Here is a 15,938-nt window from a genome sequence, read left to right as displayed (position 1 = left end):
AGCCATTTCTTATGGCACAGTCTACTGTAGCTGTCTACTTATACCCAGCAGGTCAGCCATGTATTTTACGAAGCCAGTTCTTGCAGCACCTTTTTTGAAAAAATCAAGACGATCTGTAGAAGGAGGGAGTACAAACATAACACCACATTCTTTGTAATATAATGTATTAGCAAATAGATTTCTACCCACAGCTGGAATACCTCTCTGATATTAAGGATTATTGAAAGTCTACCTTGCAAAGCCCTCTTCATGCTGACACTTTGAGTGAAGTCAGTAGCACTAAAGAGTTGGTAGATATTCATCCACCGTGTAAAAGTCCTTAAGCATTTTTAAAGTTTTTTTCAAAGACCAGGAAGTTTCCAGATATGGAAGCAGACATGCTTCTGTCATACTTAATGAGTGACATACCTCAGAGGTCTAGAAGATGATATTGTAATACACACCTTTTAGTCTGAAACCATTGCTGATGAACTAGTTTGAGTTCAGAAGAATCATAAGTTCAGTTTTCCTTGCACTGTATATCCACTATAAACTGGTGTGTGGCTGTTTTATAGAAAAGAGATAATGTCCTTGTTCACATTTGTATTTTTTGAGTATGCATTGCCATACTTATATATTTTTGCTTTTTAAAAAAATAGTTGTTTTGATTATCTGCTGTTGACAGTATCGTTACATTATCAGTTTTATCAGTATGGTAGGCATGATAGGAATCAAAAGATATAATAAATGTCTTTATAGGACATTTAAGCAGCTTGAAATCCTAGTGAGACTGAACCATAAGTTTAAAATAGTGTTTGGTTTATGATTTTAAAATACTATTTGCTGAGAATCAAATATGTTCCTTTATATTAGGAAGAAGTTCAGCATCCACTGAAGGAAAAGGCGTAAGAAATGCAGTCTCCCTCATGAGGGCTGGGGTAAGACATGCTGTCCTGGAAAAACCCAAACTGTGCAGGCAGGAAAAAAGTAATTTTTACTTCATTAATGTTATAGACATTTCACTTCTTTGACATAAAAGTATGGGTTTACAGGAGGACAGACCTCCTCACTGTAGTCTTCAGAAACAGAGGTGGTCTCTCCCTCAGCAATGAGGTTGACAAGGGCCACAGTGAAAGGGGTGAAATAGTCCCCCTAACCCCACAAATCCCTTATGCTCACTTACAATTTCACTCTTATTCAGTCTTGACTACCTCTGCTTCCATATCCCTTAAGGAATCTACTGATTGCTATTTGTCTTAATTTCCAGTGAGGAAAATCCTCATTAATCCCCTTTGGGCAAGAAGCAGGGCCACCTACAGCCAGTTGCCCAGAACTGTGCTTAGATGTTTTTTTGACTGTCTCTAAGGGGAGAGACTCCACAACCTCCCTGGGCAACCTGTGCCAGTGCTTGGTCACCCTCACAGTGAAAAAGTGCTCCTGATGTTCAGACGGCACGTCCTGTATTTCAGTTTCTGCTCGTTGTCTTTGGTCCTGTCACTGGACACCAATTAAAAGAGCCTGGTTCAGTCTTCTTTGCACCCTTCAAATATTTGTAAACATTGATGAGATCTTACTTCTGGGTCTTCTCCAGGCTAAACAGTTCCAGCTCTCTCAGCCTTTCCCCAATATGTGAGGTGCTCCACCACCCTTTGGGCCAGCCCGTTCAGCCAGTTTTCAATCCACCTCACTGTCTGCTCATCCAGCCCATATTTCATCAGCTTCTCTGTGAGGATCCTATGGGAGACAGTGTTGAAAGCCTTACTGTAGGCTAGGTAGGCAACATCCACGGCTGAAATCTAGGTAGGTAATATTCACTGCTGAGGGGAGCCTCATTTACCAAACCAGTTAGTTCACTGTAAAAGGTTATCAGGTTGGTCCTTCATATGCCTGGATCTGGTTTCCAGGATTAGCTTTTCCACCATCTTCCCAGGGATCAAGGGGAGGCTGACCGGCGTATCCCATCTCTGGCAGGTACAGCTGGAGAAAGTATTTTAAATGAAGTCAGGTAGCCTGGAAGACACAATGAGTATCACAATAATGAAACTAAGACTTAATAAGCAGTTGGTGAGACAGATTCAAATTCTCAGGACAGAGGTGTAAGACAGAAAAACAAGGCAAGTGGACTGTTACTGGAAAAATCAGGGTAGATGATGGCAAGCTGAGACAAAGTTCAGAGAACTACTGAAATCATTGCGTTCAGAAAGAAGAAGCAACCACAGAAGCAGGAAGTAATTCTTCACCGCAGCTACTGGACATACATATTTAAGTGAGATGCAACAAAATGCAACCTTATATGTCCTTAAACTATGTCCTGCTGCTGATAAACTAAGTATGTGCTTTCATTGCTGATTTTGGTGTGCAGCAAGGATGGTCTGCAGTGGCAGGAAATCCATGTGAAAAAATGGGCAGACTAGGAAATGAAAAGAACATTACAAACGTAAATAAAACAAAGCCTAGATTATTGGTTCTGTAAGTGTATGGATGTGAAATTTGTGAAAGTATGTTTTTAAATTCTGTCAGGAAGAATATATTGTGATAACCTCTGGAGGGGTTGGTTTAGTTGCAGTTTCGTATGCTGATGCTTCATTAGATTAAGGTCAAGTCATTTGATTGACAGAAGTGATGGGCTGTCTGGATGAGCTGAAGTGTTGTAATGCTGAGCTCACTAAAAATCACATGGCAACAGATACAGAAGTGGGATGTGGTTGTACATTAAAAAGTATTCTGGTTGCTTAACTGGCTTAAGCCAGCTGACATATGGATGAATATGTGCTTTATGTTAATGCCAGCTTTTTACAAGACTAAATCAGATGTTAAACTATGATATGTAATGTGATATTTTTGTAAAAATATATTATGGTGAGTTGCACAAAAAGTTGAAATTAACCACTAGATTTCAATTTTATTCCATAAAAATGCTGGTTTCTGATTCTATCAGGCACAAAAGTTTCATGCAGTCATAGTACAGGAAAACTTACTTTGTGCAATGTGTTGCATAAAAGATCTCAGAGAAAGCTGACCTCAGTGCACCCTTAGGCATGGTTATAAAGGATAATTAAATGAGCATTTCTAGCAAAAATCACAAGCAGCAGATTTAGGACCAAAAGTGCCATATGATAACACCTAATTCTCCAAGCACAAACTGGGCAATAACATTTGTTTTGTGGTTCTTTTCTTTGTACAAGTCAGATGAACTTCTAGCTTTTTACTCAGTCTTGTTTTGAAATTAAATATGGATTCAACACAGCAACATACACACAAACCTCAGAAAAGAAGTTAACTAGAACCAGATGTTGAGCAAGATGCCACACATGCAGAAACCTACTTTAAACAACCACCTTACTGTAGTTACTTGAGTCAGCTCAGTTTATGGCAAACAGAAAGGAGCTTTTCTTAGTTGCTATAAACTGGTGCACACACTTCAGCACGTGAAACCAACACCCCCCTAAAAGACACAGTGATTGGTTGTAGGATTTAGAGTTTTATAATTTGGTATCCCTGGTGACCAGCTCTGGATGATACAAAAGCAAAAGCCTGGACAATCTACTGGCTTCACATGACAAGAATTGTGTTTTTGTTTTTCTTTAATCTGAATCTGAAAGATTATACCTTTGTTGTGTACAGTCCAAATCCAAGTCTCTGATATTGCTGGGGAGGGGGGGAAATTAAATGGGAGAGATGCTGCCAGCTTCAAAACCACGCTTCAGCCCGAATTTTTATTTGCTATTATTACATATAAGTAAAGTAGCTGAAAGAGATTTCAGGGGGAAAATATTTTTCCAGTTGTTTTTACTTTGGTTTTTTGCGCTTTTTTTTTTTTTTTTTACCAAGTACCCGGGTTTCTGAAAACAGGTTGAATCCAACGCTATTTCTGCCTAATTTTTGGTTGGATGTGCTTTGGACAATCCAGCAGTTATTGTCCTTAGAGGGGAAAGCAGGAAACACCTAAAGAAAACCTGAAATCCAGAATGGGTAGGGCAGACAGTGGAACGGTTTAACAGAACTGGAGGTCAGAAAGAACCATCACAGTTGTTTGCCTGATGCCCTCTGTGCATTCAGCTGGGGAATGCTCTGTGGAGCACAATACTCTCTCACAGTTTTTATCTGTGAGACTGCCTGGCCAATCTCCCAGTGCTGGTATAGGCTCCAGCTAGAAACAGTCTGTGTCAGATGTGTCTTGGTGATCTCTCACATCATACACAGGTGTGTGTTTCTGCTGCTGCCATGTACCCTTTCTTTTACAGCCTTGCAAACCTAAACTATGGAAATTGTTCCTGACCTGAAATGCAGTGATTAGTTTGTTCTGGAGAGTTCAATGAGGCTGCAGACCCACACCTCTGAGACTGAATTTATTCTATCTGACTCACAGCCTTTGTTGTATCTTCCTTCTCCAGCTTCTCCTCTGCAGTCTGAAACGCCAGTCACTGATCATCCATGGGGTGGCAAACAAAATCACAGTACATCTAGCTATTTGGTGAAACACAATTTCTCCAGGATCTTTTAGGATCAGATTAGATACAGGCATTTTCATACTACAGGTCTTCAGGAATGATGAGAACATGAAAGGCAGTTTTTACATTCTTTTCAGCTCCTGAAAGAAAGGGACTCATAGTTTCCCACAGTCAGATATTTCCAAGTCAGACTATCATGACCATCCTGCCCAAATATTTGAATTCACAGTCTTTAAGGATTTTATGTAGAAACAAAATGAAATCCATAAAAACAGTTAACCTTAAAGTGAGCACTTCAATACATGTTGGGACCACCACTTCCTGTAATGAACTGGTAACAGGTTTAATTAAAACACATTTTGCCTGTTTGTGATTTTTTAGGCATATGATTCAGATCATTCTTTTACAGTGATTTCCCTCCCTAACCATTTACTACCCCATCAAAGGGTATGTCTTCTAGGTAGGCCAGAAAAGGCAGTTTATACCTGTTTAGGTCACTGATAAAAGTGCACAGAACAAAAAAATAGTATCTGAGGGATTTTGTTAGAAAAAGTCCTACTCATCAATGACTTCACATTGACTGTGTTTTAAAAGTTCTCAGTTAGCCAATGGCTTCAGTCTCTCAAACATATGCCTTGCTAGTGCCATTCACTGCCTTTTTAAAAAAAAAAATCAAACGTCCAGTAATAGTTCAATTAACTGAGAAAAATCCAAGGATACAATATCAACAGTTATATTTTCTAGCTAGATTTATGATGTTTCCAGAAAATATATCAAGAATGTTGGATAAGACAGACCTTCTGCAAATAAAGATACTAACTGATCTTGCTTATATTTATAATCTTAAATTCTTTGCTGAGTCTCTAATTGCCTTTCATAATTCCATGTAGAATCAATCCACAGCTAATAAATGCTCCCTATTATTCTTAACTATTAGAAGAACATTATTGATTTCTGAGTCTGTTGAAGTTTTCCTGAATTTGTTTAAAGTAGTTTGTACTGCTTCTCAGCCACTTTGTTAACGATTTTGGTTGAAGGACAAACACACTCTTCCAAATTTCCTTAACCTTAGCAGATACTTCTTCACATCTTAATTTTTTTCAAAAGACAAGCTTAGAGTTACCACTGAGATAGTACTTTTGTCTGAGTTCTTCTTAGTTCATGGTGGAAAGAGCCTTTTTAATTTTTTAAAAATTATTTAATTCGGTTTCATTATGTATATTTAACAACGTATTTAAATTATTGTCTAGGGGCTTTGTTTTCTTATAACATGTTTATAAAATACCTTTTAATTTTTTACTGACATCATAAAGCTTCCAAAATGAGAAGTAGTAGTCCTTCCTATTTGCCTTTTCCTTTTTTCCATTCTCACATATCAATTTTTGCTGATGCTTTAACATTACTCCTATGTCTCTGTGTAAGATGTCTTTTGTCCTATGTTACTTTTATTCCTACTAACAGAATCAAGAATTTTGGGTGGCCAATTGTCCTTCAGCAACCCATAGCCTTTTTAACACAAAGCAGCCTAAATTTGTAGTTCCCTCACTAATTCCAACTACACTTTAAGCTTTGGAAATTGATCCTGTTAAAGTCCCTGTACATATATATCACTGCCTACTGCAATATTCAGTAGAATATTGAACTTATATTACTAAATGATAGCTACCTGTGCTTGAACAGCCACAGATTCTTAGGTTAATAACCAACACTCCTTCATCCGATAAAATGAAATCCAATGTTGCATTATTACTGGCTGCAGAATTCAGGACCCTCAGAAAATTTATCATCTCTTGTTATCAGAAGTAGTAAAGATGGCTTTTTTTCACTGACCGTGTGAATGTTCAAGAAGTCTCCATCATGCTACAGTTATTCATAACAACTTTTCTTTTTTTCCTACATGTTATCGATAAGTATTTGATGAGACATATCTCTCTTTCCTGAGACTTAGGTGGTTTGTTCAACACCACAGTGTAACAGTGACCAGTTATCCCATGGGAGGTGACACCTGAAGCTTTGCTCTGGGATTTTTGGATAAGCTCTACACTTCTGCCACACCTCCCTCATGAAGTGCACCACTTTAAAGGAGAGATTTAGAGCAAGAGCCAGTATGGCATATATTAGCTTAAAGAAAATTTTGGCCACAGAGAAAAGCATGTACAAATAATCAAGACAATGGCAGTTGGGAATGGGGCTCAGATAATGCGCTTCAACTTTTTTTATTGACACTAGGACACTCTTTCTTCTACAATATTTGCAGAAGAAAGAGCAAAAGAATGAAAAAACACCTATTGGACTATAAAGTGAAATTCTTTCTATTCTCATTCATAGCAGAGTATTTGCATGTAGGATCCACACAGATACATGGTGATCTATACCAAATTTTGAGATTTTTAATAATTTATGCAGTGTCTGAAGAAAATTCACAGATCTATAACCCTAAAATTTAAAGTTGTGTGAAGTTTCAGACAAGCAGAAACTGTTCATAGAATGTACTTCTCACTTTGAATTAATTTATTCTGTATTTTGCTTGAATAATACTTGACATTCTTGATTCTGAGGATTACTGGCATCATTGCCCTAAGAAGAACATGAAAATGCGACCTCTGTTCTTGCAGATTTCAGTATCACATACTTGCCCACGTGTACAATTGTCATAGTCATTTTTAATCTATAATCTAGGTACTTATGAGTGGCTGATTAAGAAACTGTGTTTAACCCATCACTTTTAAAGGATGTATCAAATAGGAGAAACTGCTTACGTATCAAATGGTGACAGTCAGAACAAAAGTAGTTCGCTTAGTAGGGCAAAACTCTCTCCTATATTACTTTCTCTGTTTTCCAAAATCAGCACTCATCACCTACCATCTGTGCTTGCTTTCTGCAACGATCTTCCTGATTTGATTGACGTTCTTCCCAATGGCAGAACTTTCAGTGCATGTTAAGTTACACAGGAGAACCAATTTAAGCATCTCTTGTGTATAAATTAGCTAGAGAGTCTTAGAGATATACTGCTTATCTGATGGCATAATTGAGCCCAAAGCTCTATCGTTGATCTTTCACAACTTGGCTGTCAAAAAAAAAAAGGAAAAAATAAAAGGTGAGGGAGGGAAATCTCCTCATCAGAATTATAAATTTCTCAGCTTCTCATAGAATTGCATTTCTTTTGCAGAGAAATTAAGAGTAGTTAAAATGCAACAGTAAAGCTTGTGCTGTATTTCTGACAGAAAAGATGTGCCAGTGGACAAAAGCTCTGTATTTGAAAAGGATAGAGTGTTACCCATACCTATCAAATTTCATTAGTAATTTTTTTTTTAATATTTTGGTTACATAAACTTATATTTGTGACAAAACTGAGTATTACTCCAAGCTGTTAACTAAACAATTAGCAGGACACTTCTAAGTGTGCTCTTAGGCAAAAGAACCATGAAATTTCTCAGTTTTGAAATAAGATTTGAAATACAACTACAGTAACTCTTGACAGTATTACAAGAGATGAGACTGGCAATATTCCTTAAACAAAATAAATTGCTGATCATACTCCTTCCCCCACATCTTGTCACATCATTCAATATTTCTGAATGCTTCACTGTGTCCTTTGTAAATGGTTTGCCCTCCATATGTTTCCATAATTTAAAACTGATACACTTGTCAGGATTCCTGACAATACTGTGTTTTTTACATTCCTTCCAATGCACTGAATCAGAGGATAATCCACTAACAGATCTGCTATAAAACATATGACCTAAGTTTCTTCTGAATGTGTAGTACATACAAATATATATATGTTGTCCACAGTGCAGACCCTTTACCCAAAGGACAGGCTGAATAACAAGGGTATGACCTTTTCTAGTAAGTTAAAAGATAAGTGATGACACACTGGTGCTGCCATTCTGTAAACATGGCTCATCCAGCACGGTAGCAATGGGGATCCTGCATTTTCTGCAGGGTTTGAAATCATTGTGGTACTCATAGCTGTGTCACCACTCCATTCTGCCTACAAACCGATCTCACATTAACATTAAGAAGTATACACACAGAGCGAAAAACACACACAGAGAAAAACACAGACACAAATGAGGGCATTGAAACCTTACAAATAAAAGTATTTTGTCGTTGTGAAATAGAGCAGAAAATGAGAGGATAGAAAATTTCAGGCAAAGGTATAATATACTTTCAGATTTTTTGCTAAGAATATGTATATCAGAACGAGGTTTACCAGCAAACTTCCACCATTTAATTCCCCTTTCCCAATGTACCTACCCTCTAGATTGGACTTTTCCTAGTACTCTGTGAGAAACTGGTGGGAATCCAGAAGTGGCTGACTAAGGGGTTACACATAATATATAGGACATATCTTGAGGGAATAACCTTTATGGATCACTGTAGAATTTATATTTCATGAATTACAGTGTCATTGCCCTTATAAATGTCATATTTTAAGTAAATTTAACATCCTATTTTATCTTCTTTCAGTGCATCCTCTTCTTTCTATTACAGCAGAAAAAAATCTAAAAGCTATATATTCTAGTTGTGGCTGGGATAGATGGACAAAGACATCTCTCGGCTCTGCTGGCTGGGTGCACCTATCATTTTCAGCCATTGGAATGTGGGAATCAATGCAGGAGATGTCACCTATGCAGCAGATGAACCGTGATGCATGGGACAGTGTGCAGTAAGGTAAAAATGAAGGGATCAGCTGCTCTTAGGACCTTTGTCCATGTACTCCCACATTCCTCTTGAATAATTCTACCTAAATTGCCACTTTTGATGAATTTATGATGTAGCGATCTTGTGCTTAATTCCCAGTGTAAAAGGAATGATGTGTTTTAACCTGTTTGCTAGGATAGTTCCTCATTGTTGCAAGTGTTATTAATTGTTGTTTGTTATTTGTAATGGTGACTCCAAAATCCCTGCACTGTTTATTTTGAACTAAATCCCCTAATTAATTTTAGGTAGCAGCAAACTTTACCAACTGGTGTTTAAATAACCCTGACACCAAAGAACGAATACTTTTTTATGTTCAAACTGATCGTCTTGGCAGCCAGCCCCTTCAAACATGTTTTTCAAAATATGTGATAATATCACTTTGTTTTTGCACAGGGTCCTGTGTTCACCATACATAGTATAGCAGTCCAGAATGACTGACATCTACAGATCTAAACAATTCAGACCAGGTTTTCATTTAGGTCCCTTCTCACTTCTACGGCCTGTAACAAGACAGATCTGATTTCATTATAAGAAATGAAATGGCTTAAGTTGCATGTTACTAAAAAAAAGATATGTACGGTGTTTCTGGGCAGCACGACGGAGACAGCTTACACATCATCCAGGCTGAGACTAGGCTTGGTCAGAGGAGGGAATTTTGGAAAGTGCTATACTTCCAGAGGACAGCAAAACAGCCTGAGTCCCAGCTACGTGCTCTCCTGGCAGCCAGACCTTGAAATCCCCATTGACTCACAGTGGTCTTCGGAGGTGCAGGTTTTGGTAGCCAAGGGCTGGTGATGGGAAATAAGGGTGGTTGTCCTCTCCAGAGGCATTAAGCCCCACATTTGATGTCCTGACAGCTGTCTGTTTTGCCTTCACTTTTCTTCTCCTAGACAGAGCCCGTGGCTCTTGAAGTGGCAGAGTACTAGTTTCTCAAGATGCTGGTAAGCCTGGAGCTGGCCCTGCACCTATATGGGGGAAAATTTATATATATTCTGTAAACCTGCTGGCATTAGTAGTTACAGGCAGGTAAGGTCCTATCTCACAGAAGAATCTTTTGACAGAAGATACTATTTTTCCCAGCTTTCTTTCAATCTCTCTGACCAAGGCATGCCCTTAAACATGCTCTTGTCTCTGCATCTCTCTGGCTTTTCTTCCCTCTCTCAGTCTGAGGTCAACCGTTACTCCCCTTGAAGACAGCAGTAAAATCCTGTGCTCTCCATTGACATTTATAACATTAAGCATAGCTAGATTTATAGCGTGTCCCTGTACAATTTTGGAAGAAAAAGGGTTGTTCAGAAACCTTCATTTTCCATCACTCTTTAAAGAGGGCTGATAACTGCATTCACTCCCAGTCCACTCTTGGACATATTTGGAAGTACGGAAGAATGAAGAGAGGCTGTAGCAGATCCAGCCAGATATGGAGTGGGATGGGAGAATGTGCTGCACCCATATGAAGTATGTTACATGAGTTTCCAAGAGGCCTGGGAAGAGGTCATCGCTGCCCTTCCTGGAAAAATTAGCTTTTGTATAGCTTTTTGCACCAGAGAGCCTGGATAGACTAACTTTCACAAACAGGCGTTCCCAGCTTAGACCATTTGATGTACATGATATTACTAGCCAATAAATCTTTTAAACATAGTTGAATCTCCAGGTAAATTTTTGAGAAAGGAATTAACTCTCTGGAAGGATCCCACTCATGGGAAATCACAGCTAATGCTCATTTCATCAGCGAACATAAATATATTGAACACCCTCCCTTAAAATCCTGATGTGCTCTTGTTTGCACAAAAGTAGCTCGTTGAAATTACGTGTGTGACATTCTGATGAAGTCAGAATCAAGCCCATGTAATTTGGATATTTGGGTATATCTCACCTACAGCTGGCTACAGTATGGGACATCAAAGTTAGAAGCAGAGACACTTGGGTTCCCTCAACAGCCAGTGGGGAGAGATGCACACAACTCCAAAGGAAAGTGCTCACTTATATCACCTTGTTCTCCATTCACTCATCCATTAAAGCAGGTAAGGTGAATCCAGGCATAATTGGGCTAATTTTCAAAGCAGGTAGCTCCCAACAGGCAGATATGCCATAAGGTATCTGTTTACGAGGCTGATCATAAAGGATATTGGTCTGAGCACAGAGTCATGTTTGACAATAAGATCTTTGGACAGGGACTTTTGTATCCCATATTCACACAGGATCTTTTTATAAAAGACACCAAACTTGTCTGGCTTTTGATTTAATCCTTCTGTTTGAGAATAAGATCTTTTGGTTATTTAACATACTTAAGAAACTAGGAAAAATTGGTAAAGTGAGCTGGATGGAGAGGTAAACCTGAAGCATATATGCTCTCCTGGGCTCACAGAACATGGATCTTCTCAGGCTGGTGGCAAACCTAGCTATGGTCTTTTCTACAGGATGTTTTTCTACCTTCTTATTTGTCTTGAAAAAAGGAAAATTTCTCTTTGTACACCATTAGTTAAAAGTCTCCCTCCCAGGAACTTGCTTCTTCCCAGCAACTTTAACTGTAAGTTACCAGAGGATTTCCACACTGTAACGTGACAAATAAATGGAGCAGTGCTTCAGGACTTTGGAGATGTGGCAGTCTGCTTTTGTCACTGATGCTGCCAGATGCATTTCCTTGGGAGGTCACTTCACTGTGCTGTGCTCCTCTGCTTCCAGGTGAAGCAAGGCTCAATTTCCTGCGAAGTTTGTTATGAGGTGAATGGAAGTAGAAGTCCTGTGTTGGAGCAGATTTGTATTTACCACTCATTGGCAGTAGAATCACGCCTATTATGCAAATTCATTGTAAAAAGAGAGACTTTTCCCTTACAAGTTTGAAAAGTGATCCACATGACTCTTTCACTAAGTGGTTCTGTGTCCTCTTTCCTTGTAAACAGAGGAAGACTAACATTATGTGTTTACCTGATAAAAAACAACATGCTCTTCCCAGCAACTAGCAAGGACCTGCTCCTACAGCAGCAGCATTATTGTGAATGACCTCATTCATTTACAATCCTGGTCCTATTCTGACAACAAATCCCATCTGTGTGTGTTTGTTTTCTAAAGAAAAGCATTAGCCCAGTGTGAGGTGTTTGGCTTGAAGCAGCTCACCAATATCCACTGGTGTTGTATTTACGGGACTAAAATTGTAGTACTTGATGACTCTATTGTTTGTTAGCTGGAGAGTGAGTTCATTACCTTCAGGATCCCAAATGTTTACAACTAGTTGCTACTGGAAACTGTTTTGATTCTGTATTGGAAACCACAGTCAAGTAGACAACCATTAAGCCAGCTATCCAGGCAGACCTGGACTTTCTGCTTCTCCCTTGCAACCCCCCTGTTCACTCTGCTTCAGGCTGGGAGGGACGGCACTGTTTACTACCTTAGTACTTCAAACCCTCCTTATCTTTTGTCCTCACCATGCAAAGGAGGTTAAGAAGTACTAATCATTGCAGGAACTGATGGATTTTTTTCTCATATTAGGAGCTACTTTACAGGGAACATGGTGGATTACTTCAGCATGCTTCGCTGCTGTGTGGGAGTGAGGCTTTCATCCATATATTTCTTCTGCCTCTGGACAGCCTTCATCCCTTTCACTCATAGAGCACATAGGAATGCATGGAATCACTTGTGTATGTTATTACATATAATCTATTTATTCTGGAGGTACTAAAGCTGTTATAAATTGCTGTAAACCTGGTGGTCTGAAGCCATGAAAGAAGATGAGCTTACTCTTAATACCCGACATTGAAGTAGGAGAAAAGCAGCCCAGAATGCCTGGAGAGGTATAGAGGCTCCTGCCAAGCTGGTGAATGCTCTGCCTACATCTGCTTTTGAAAAAAAAGAATTAACTGGATGGGGCAGGCCTCTGTTGCATGTCAGTTATGTAACAGTTTATAAATTTTGTGTTTAAAAATAAGCTATGAAGTTTTACTGTTGAAGTGAATATAATATTGACATTCATGTTTGAAAGCAAGCAGGCAAACATGCCCAGAGTGGGGGAGTCCCCCTGCCCACTGCAGATGGCTCCTGGGAAAAGACAGAAGAAAATGAAAAGAAGGTAGAATGAGGAAGAAAATGACATTTGACTAGGGAAGTGTTTCTTCTATAGGTAGAGGGCTTACTAAGGGCCTTAATTCTACTCTGAATGACACCTGAAACCTTCGAGGGGTGGGTGGGAAATGTGTCCAGGAATTCAGGGTCTGAGCAATGATCTATGGCCAAGAGTGCCAACAGTCCGGAGCAGAGCAGCTGCAGGGCAGCCACTGTACCAGCATGTATCACTGAACTGGGATCACTTCAGCTGAGATCGCCCATGGACCCCTGTAAAGTATCCATACCATGGGGGATCCTGCCAACTTGGGCAATGAACTAAGTGTGAGTGCAATGACAAGGGGAAGAACACAGTTAGCTACTTTGGTTGTTGGGAGAGGACTGGGAAGTTGGGGCAGAAAATGCTAATCCTGCGTGCTCTCACTTAGTTCTTCCTTCCCTGAGCTGCTGAGTTATTGTGTTCATAGAATCATAGAATTGTTAAGGTTGGAAAAGACCCTTTAGATCATTGAGTCCTTCCTTTTGTTTCCAATAAACCATATTGGTTTAAACCACATTGGTCGCACTGTTTAACCCCAGGGAAGTGTCAATTGCTGAATTACTGGTATAAGACAGTTACTGAAGTTTCGAACTAGGAGTTCACAAGAGCACCATTTAAATGTTTGTAGAAACCCTTACAAACTGACTGCACCACCATGGCAAAAAGTTTGCACCGTCTTTTCCACTGAGAATGATTCAGTCCCTTTCCTTGTTTTTTTATTTGGGAGAGTTTGGCTCTGCCGGCCTGAAGCTCACTCATTTTAAATGCTGTTTTTTCCTCTGACTTTCCGGATAAGTTTTGGGGTGACAAAAATTATTAAAAAAAAAAAAAAAAACAAACAGAAAGAAAGAAAGAGGTGAAAAAAAAAGGAGGTTACCCTTCATTATTAAAGATTGCTGTAATGAAGATATGGATGCAGTCAAAAACAAAGCTGGTTTTCAGACAATATTCTGGAAAAACACCTTTTCCTGGAACTGTTTGCAACGTAAACCAACTAGTAAGAAAATTATGGCTATCTTTGCCTTGTAATTTTTCTGTTGTAGGCAATTCTAATGTGAGTGGGTACATATTCATCACTCTCCATCCGTCTTGTGACCTGCATCAGTCATTTAGTTTCCAGACTAAACTGTATGTTGTATTTGAGCTTGCTATTGTTCCAGCTGGTGTTGAAACACAAGTCTTTTAGCTAAAAGGTTTCCAAGGTTAAAAATGCCCATTTGGGGCCCAAAACAGATGTAAGATGTAGCTCACACAAATCCCTATCTGAAACTTGAAGAGGCCAGAGGAATTATATTTTGCCATTGTAAGTGAAATAAGCATATTTTCTCTCACATTCTATCTTTGATCCTCAAAGTATGCATATCCATAGGAAGAACCTGCAGGGTATACTGTTAAAAAATGTAGAGCTGGATTACTGTCTCTCATGGAAAAACACATTGGAGGAAAGAGACGTGTTCAGACAGATTCCCAATATTTTCACACAGAATGGAGTTTCCATATTTTCACGGGGAATGAGTTTGCACACTCCCTGCCCCAGAACAAACCTTGTGAACCAACGCACACAGAGCAGGTCTCCATCTGGCATTCCTCACTGGGTTTCTCAGTACACTGGTTTAGTTGTAATACCATTAATAAGGATACCAGAGTTAGAGAAAGAAATAACGGGAGGTGAACTCAGCATGCCTGTCTGAATGCTTGTTTTCTTCTTTTGGGCTTTTAACTGCCTAGTTTTCTTTTTTGAAGAAAGCTGTTAATTGCCAGTCCTCCATTTCTGTCTGACAGTTTGTTGCTTGTCCTGTTTGCTTGGACTTGACACTGTTTCCCTACTCCTTTTTCAACTTTATCTGTCTAATCTTCAGGTCTCACTTCTCAGCTGAGTCCTTTCCCACTGAGACATAGTATAAGCAAAGCATCTTGAACTTTAAAACGGCTCCGTTGCCTAAATACTTGTTTACTTCTGAATCCTCCCTCTCCTTCCACATGTGCCATTGGTTAACACTGAGGACCTCTGATGCCAATGCCACACTGAGTCATCTAGCAGAGGATGAGAGAAGTGAAGGTCTGCTCAGGTTATGTAAGGTCAGTACTGCCATTCCTACTCTTGAAGTCCCCTGCCCATGCTGCTACACGTTCCTATTCAGCTGTGCTATTCAAAGGTTGCACCTGGCAGTGTGTAGGTATTGTCTCAGGTGGGACAGGGGTTGGTCGGGATGCTATACAACAGTTGGTAATGGTGAGGAAAAACAGAGATGGGATGGAGCCCAATGTTCCTGACCAACAAGGTACATCCACATGGCAGCAGCTGTAGGCTGTAAACCTCTTCCACTCATTAGAGGGGAAAGTTGCATACAGTTTCCCAAGGTGATATACAACATAGAAATGGAGTACATATGTCTGTCTTTCCTGTTCTTTAAACTTCCTTCTTCAGTTAAACTCTTTGGGATAAATAGTTTTGCTCTTGTCATTCTTGGATTGTGGCTTTTGTAGAACAAGACCTTCTTCTTGTGTTTGTGTGGGGCATAATGTGGTGGGATCCCCTAACCCTGGCCCGAATACTATAGATGTTATTACAGTGCTCCTCCTACTGACGTCTTCAAAAGGTTACCAGTTTTGGGGGCTAGGTAGGAAGCTGCTAAAGCTCGTGCTTCAAGGCATCTGGGAAACATTAATGTGGGAGAAGAAGAATGTGTATTGACTCGATAAGG

The sequence above is a fragment of the Phalacrocorax aristotelis genome, chromosome 1 (genome assembly GCF_949628215.1).
Source record: "Phalacrocorax aristotelis chromosome 1, bGulAri2.1, whole genome shotgun sequence".
Classification (NCBI taxonomy): domain Eukaryota; kingdom Metazoa; phylum Chordata; class Aves; order Suliformes; family Phalacrocoracidae; genus Phalacrocorax; species Phalacrocorax aristotelis.
The sequence above is the reverse complement of the archived record's forward strand: the minus strand, read 5'-3'. Positions refer to the sequence as shown.